A 7,380-nucleotide genomic window follows, 5' to 3' on the forward strand; every position below is an offset into this window, starting at 1 on the left:
CCCAAAGGGGCAGCCTGTCCCCAGACTGAAAGTAATGCAGGCAGTTCCTCTGCAGCTGAAGCTGGTCCTTCCCTGCCTACTTCAGGCCTCTTTCTTCAGGGTGATGCTGCTGGACCCCCCCATCACCTAGACTTCTTCAAGATTACAACCTACTAACTCCAGCTTGCCAAGGCCAGCCATTAGGAATGGCCGTCTGGTGATCTCACAGTGAGCCAAGTTGGGACTGAACTCCTGTCTTCTAACCCCAGGTCCAGGTTCTTTCTGCAAAGCCCCAACAGAGGGAGGATGGATCTTCCTGCCTCAACAGCAAGCTCACTCGTGGCAGGACCATGAAATAGTGGAGGAATCCCCAAACATCTCCACAACTGAAAACCTAACTGATTTGAGGTGAGGTGGGGGGATGATTCGAGCTCAAGGATTTAATTTTCATTTGTTTTTTATTCATTGTTCATCCTGAGTGCGAGAGCACCTTACCTTTCCTAAAATTACTGCTTAGCTATCCTTGTGTAATTAAATCAAGAACAAAAAGTGCTTCCTGATACACCGAGTGAGACACTTTTCTCAGGGGAAGGAACTGGTTGTATAGCCAGCGTCTTCCCGCTGAAACTGCTGCGCTGGGATGCACATTTGTTGAGCTCCTAGCCCAACACCAGGGACACAAGCGTGAGCCCCAGTCCCAGGGGTGACAACACGTGCGGCAGACAGCTGTGCTGCCCTGGGACTGCGCCGCAGGACACAGCAGCGGGGAAGAAAGTTACCTTCCTGAGAGAAGCCGGCCAAAGGACAAACTCCTGGTGGACAAGGGAGTCTTTGTTTGTTTAAGTATAAAATGGGAGTTTGAAGCAAGATTAGGACCTAAAGAATAGAGCATTTTGAAAGCTGAGGAGCAGGCTGGCAAAGACAGGCCCCATTCTCACCGCCAAGTCAACCTTCCAGAAACTTCCTGGAGGAGAAGCACACAGATAATAATATCTACATAGCTCTAACCACACAAAACACATACTAGCTCCAAAGGCTGCTTCCTCACACTGCAGACCTTCTTGGAAATTCATTAGTCACACGAGCACACATGGATTTCTAAGAAATCTGGTTAACTTCGTTTAACCCAGAATTTTCCAAGGTTGTCAAAACCTTAGAACCCCTGCTTCCTCCCCGTAACACACACCACATACACACACACAAACTCAACAATTTAACATCTATTTGACAACCCTGCTCCCACCCAGATTCTGGACATTTACATAAGAACCTGAGTTGAGGATTCCTGCCCTAAGCTCCCGCTTTGCTTTTCCTGGGGTACCTTTTAAAATAACCACTTAGAGTTGAGTACTCAAAAACTAAGTGACCTCCACCCCAAACACCTTATAAGTAACAGGTGCTTGGTACCCCGCTCTCCATCTCCTGCTCTATTGTGATCTGGGACAGAGGACTGCCCTTCCCCCAGCTCACTGCACCTCCCTCAACCCTACCTCCATATCTGTGATCTGTAAGCAACAAATCTTGGGACTTTACTTCCTTTGTATGAATGTATTGAAACTGCACATTTGATCAAAGTGACCCCGGGGTTTTCACTTCCCCCGAGTGGGAGCTTGGATGCCGGAAGAGCTACCTGCCAACCCCATGAGGGTGGTTTGTGTCTCCTTGTTCAGCAGATTATAATCTGTACATTCTTTATTTAATACACCAGCTATGGGCCCCCCAACACATTGAAACATAGAATGATACTCACACCTTGGAAGCTTCCTGCGTGCCCCCAAGTTTACCACCATTCTAAATACAAGTTTATCATTTTACTGTATATGTATATACATGCCTAAACTTTTGAGTTTTGAATATTTTTGAACTTTACATAAATAGAATCATATTTTAAGGATCATTTGAGACTTGCTTTTTTCTTCTACACTGTGCTTTGAAATTTGTCTATGGTAATGTGCACACCTTCTATGGTAATATGCATACCTCCAGTTAGTACATTTTTGCTGCCGTATAGTATTCCATTAAAAGAATACATCACAATATACTAAGCTGTTCATTTGCCTGTTACTGGTCTTTAGGTTGTTTCCAGGTGAAACAATGCTTCTATGAATATTCTATGGATATTTTATGGGCAGAGCCTCCCAAACTTATCATCATACATATAGAAGATGACATTTATAGGCACATTAAGGGAAGCGGAAGGAGCAGGCTGGTTGCTGCCTGAGGCAACCATCAGCCTGTGAACCAGAGGACCACTCAGCCACTTCAAAGGCTGAGGGATTAATATATATCCCCATTTCCCATGTCAAGAAACACCCAGCTTTCTGCTTCAGTGTACAACTGCTAATTCCTAGAGTAAGCATATTTTCAGATTCATAAGATAATGCCAAATTTTTTCCCAAATGCTTTTACCATGTTGTACTCCTACCAGCAGTGTGTTTACCTCCCTGGACATTTGGTAATATAGGACTTCTTGATTTTTGCCTATCTAGTGGATGTAAAATATCTCGTTGTGGTCTTTATTTGCATTGGTTATAAGGAGGTTGAATATGTTTTCATGTGTTTATTTTCCATCCTTATTTCTTCTTTTGTGATATGCCTGTTCATGTCATTTTACCATTTGGTTCTTTGTGTTTTTCTTATTGACTTGTAGGAATTCTTTGTATATTTAATATAAAGATATAAAATATATCTTTATATATTGGATAATAAACCTTCATATAAATGTGTTGCAAATACCACTCCCCCAAACACACACAGACACACACACACACACACACACACACACACAATTGGTGGTTTATCTTTCCACTTTCTTTATGGTACTTTTTCATTAATTTTAATGTAATTGAATATAAATTTCACTTTGGAATTAGATCTTGTTGTGTCTTAAGACTCAAGATCAAACAGATATCTCTATCTAAGTTTTGATGCGTTGCCTCTCACATTTAGAGCATAGAGAAGAAAGCAAGAGGTGTATCAGTGCATGACCCAGGCAAGCCAAGTCTACTAAAGAATTCAGGCCAAACTCGAAATCACTACTAGATTTTAAAAGATGCTCCATGGCCGGAAGGATCTGGCTGAAAACAGGTTTCAGCCTATTAGTCGTTTGAGTCACACCCCTCCAGTCTGGGCTGGCTGCCATCTCATCCTGAGTCTCCTCTCACCGTCCTGGGGATGTCCTTCACCACGCTCATCTTTGGCAGCCTCTAAGATCTGCATCCCCCATCTTCCTCTTGCTTGTTTACTGCTGTATTTTGATGAAGCCCCAGTAGCATTATGAGAAGTGGCTTCTGTAATACCGTAAAGGACCAACTGTCAAATCAGACTCATCAGAGACCATAGCCAGCACCAATCTTTACTAATAATTTCAAGGATATAAGTGGTTGCTTGGGGCCGTCAAGCATGGAGATCCGGGGCAGCCAACTTACTTCTCTGGCCCTTTCTCATCAGGATGCACATGTGCCCAGATTAACACAAGAAGTCTCTAAAAAAGTACCTGCAGCTACTCTACTTAATAGGAAAAAGTCATTTCAGTCATTGAACATCTCTACTCAGAAGGTTACACAGCTTGCGTGATGCTTTCCCGGGAGCCAAGCCCCATAAATCAATAGATTCCAAAGGGTTTTTTTCCTTTGTTGTGTTGTTGCTGTAAGCAATCCTGGACAGACCGTCCTGTTGAAAGCATTTCCTAAGTATCAACTCTCCCACTAGCAAACACCATTCATTGTTTGCCTAGAGTCCAATCATTAGCAAATTTACAAGAATTTTTAACTCCAGGTCACCTTATTTCTTTCTCAGGAGCAGCTCTCAGTGCTGGATTGAAGGCCTGTTGAGAACCATATTCCTCCTACTATGTTATAGGAAATCATTTCAGACCCATTTCAATGATGGTCCAGTCAGCTATTAGAAACTATATCAGTTATTTTAATAAATAATTTAATATTGGCAATTGGTTTCAGTAGCTATGAGAGGACTAAAGAGCAGAAGAGTAATCCTGACATGACACAGAGTAACTTCAGAAAGCAACCACCATCGCTGCTCGGCTTGGGGAACAGAAAGAAAAGATGGAGTCTGGTAGGAAACTGAAGAAGGATCCGCGCAGTGGTGATGAGCAGACCACTGAGGAGTGTGGCCGGGTTGGCGGGACAGGGTGGCTTGTCCTAGAGTTGGGGAAAAATGGGAAATTGGAGCCACCTGTGACTGCAGTCAGCTGCCACTGCTGGAGTGAAGAACCGTTACTGGGGGTAGGCTAGCAAGAGAGACCAAACAAGGAGAAGCAAGTCCCTTCTCCAACTTCAGCCTCCTAGTCTGTGCTTACTGCCCCCAAATTGGCAGAAAGAACCTGGAGAGCCATCTGGCTAAGGAGAAGTGGGGTTTGCCAAGTCCCAGCCCAGCCAACACAACATGGAATACAGAAGGTAGATGTGAAACTAAGAGACGATAGCTTAATAATTGGCAAAGCCACACCGCTGACTACTCAACTCTATCCCACCCTGCTACACATACTTAAACTTCAATACCAGAACAACTGGCTTGTGGATTTCCCTTACGCTGTAGCAAGCTCAGCACTGCACTTTAAGGATGCAATTCAAGTTTGTAATTAATCTAGCATCTGGTTGTTTTGCTACAGTGGAGCCTTGACAAATACCTAATATGCCATGCTTTCTAAAGTGGAAACTCCAAATACATTTTTCACATTCTCTGCAGAAATCATCTGTGTTCTCATTCACTCAGTTTTTATCTCCGGAAGGATCAGCCTCTCCATTAGCTTTTAATAAATGTGCCCCCTCTGATCACTGGCAGAATCTGTCCCATGCTTTTTTGCAAATGTCATTCTTTCAAAATACGTATATCATCAAAGCTCAAAGTTGTTTTTATTTGCAGAAAACAATTTGTCACTCTTCAACAAGTCTTACTTGAAAGAGTCAAATAACATTTTTTTCATCCCTAAAGAGTATTCATCAAGAATTTGCCTTTTCCTATTTTGGGCTCATGTGTCTCTGTTTACCCTCAAACATTGTTTTTCATTTCATCCCTGTCACTTGGGGGTCCTCTGATCCTTCAAAAAGATTCTTTCCCCAGTAAGCATTCTTGGAGTTTAAAAGGACATATAATTGGTCATTTCAGATTTTTTTCATTTTTATTTTATATTGGAGTACAGTGGATTTATAACGTTGTGTTAGTTTCAAGTAGACAACAAAGTGATTTAGTTATACATATACATATATCTCTTCTTTTTCAGATTCTCTTCCCATATAGGTTATTACAGAATACTGAGTAAAGTTCCCTGTGCTGTACAGTAGGTCCTTGTTGATGATCTATTATATATTGTGTGTGTATGTTAATCCCAAACTCCTAATTTATCCCTCCCCTGCCTCCACCTTTCCTCTTTGGTAACCGTAAGTTTGTTTTCTAAGTCTGTGAGTCTGTTTCTGTTTTATAAATAAGCTCATTTAAAATTTTGAAAAAAAAACAACCTTTAAGTGAAATTCAAGTCTCAATAAATTCATCCACCCTCCGCCCCCCAGACCCCTACTTCCTTCTGAGCTAAATATGGATTGATTCTAAAGAGAGGGCTTTTGATACTGCACTAAGAGCCCTTTTTGAATGTACAGGAAGCACGTGTCTCCAGCCCTGGTTCACCTGCTTTTGTGCAGGGATCGCTCCTCAAGCTTCTTCCTTTGACAGTTGCCAGGACAGCTCAGTCCCATCTGTTCACTTGATGTTCCATTAAGCCTGTGTGCTACCACCATATCCTGTTCTCCCTTTCCTGTTTCTAGCCACACTTACTCAGACAGAATGACAGAGTTTGCTGTAATGCCTCGACATAAATCTCTCCAGTAAGCTTCCCCCCTATCCTAAACCCCTTTCTCTGAAAGCACAGTCTTCTGGCCCTTTCCCTTTCAAAACCCGGTCCAAAATATCCCATAATGGAAATAAACACCTCCAAATTAGGCCTCAGAAGATGATTTAACAACAGCAAAAGAAGCTGAAATATGTTATTTGTGCTAAAAGACTAAGGGAACAGCTGTGTAAGTGAGGAAGGTTAGAGAGCTAACACATTTTACCGAGCAGGCTGCCTTAGCAGGGATCCTGATGCTGCAGCTGTGCTCTGCGTGATCTTGAATAAATCACTTGGCCTCTCTACGTCTCAGAGTCCTCATCTGTAAATAGAAATTCTGATACCTGTCCCTCTGATCTCAGGTTGAGTGAGAATAAAGAGACCATTCCTTTAATAAATATCTGCTAAGAGCCTACCATGTACCAGGCCCATTCTAGGCACTGGGGACACCCAGGTGAGTGTTCGTGAGGTCTGTCCATATGGCTGCCTTCAGCCTTGGAGTGGCTCATCCTCATGGCTGAGTAGTATCCTATGCTGTGAATGTACAACATTTGACTTATCCTCCTCTTGATGAACATTTGAGTAGTTTCAGGGTTTTTGGAAACTGGGAAAAGAGGCTTTGAGCATTCTAGCATACATCTTTCGGGGAACTTTCCTACACATTTCTGTTGGATCAATTCCCTTTTAGTCTTTCTATTTACGTCAGAGAGAAAATCTCAGGTTGGTGCTGGAGTGCTGTAATGTCTCTCTAGCTCTTGTCAATCTGTCCTTATGACAGAGAGGCAACCTCAGGCCCGGAGCCTTCAGCATCCTATTATATCAAACTAGTGTATCAACACAGTTCTATCAGTATTATATACATATATTTTTAAAAGATTATATTTGGTAATAGGTTAATGGTGCTTCATAGATGTGTGTATTTATATATGAACATATTCACATTATTTATGTTATTTATACAAAGGCTCTTTTAAAAATGAGTTTTTTTCAAGTTTAAAAAGTAGTCATTTAGACACAAATGAACCTATCTACAAAACAGAGACAGACTCACAGACATAGAGAACAGACTAGTGGTTGCCAAGGGGGAGGAGGGTGGGGGAGGGATGGAGGGGGAGTTTGGGATTAGCAGATGCAAACTATTTATAGAATGGATAAACAACAAGCTCCTAATATATAGCACAGGGAACTACGTTCAATATCCTGTGATAAACCATAATGGAAAAGAATATAAAAAGGAGAATGTATACATATGTATAACTGAATCATTTTGCTGTACAGAAGAAATTAACACAACTTTGTAAATCAACTATACTTCAATAAGAAAGAAAGAAAGAAAAGAAAGGAAGGAAGGGGGCTTCCCTGGTGGCGCAGTGGTTGAGAATCTGCCTGCCGATGCAGGGGACACGGGTTCGAGCCCTGGTCTGGGAAGATCCCACGTGCCGCGGAGCAACTGGGCCCGTGAGCCACAACCACTGAGCCTGCGCGTCTGGAGCTTGTGCTCCGCAACAAGAGAGGCCGCGACAGTGAGAGGCCCGCGCACCGCGATGAAGAGTGGCCCC

This window comes from Physeter macrocephalus, chromosome 7, assembly GCF_002837175.3.
Source record: "Physeter macrocephalus isolate SW-GA chromosome 7, ASM283717v5, whole genome shotgun sequence".
Classification (NCBI taxonomy): domain Eukaryota; kingdom Metazoa; phylum Chordata; class Mammalia; order Artiodactyla; family Physeteridae; genus Physeter; species Physeter macrocephalus.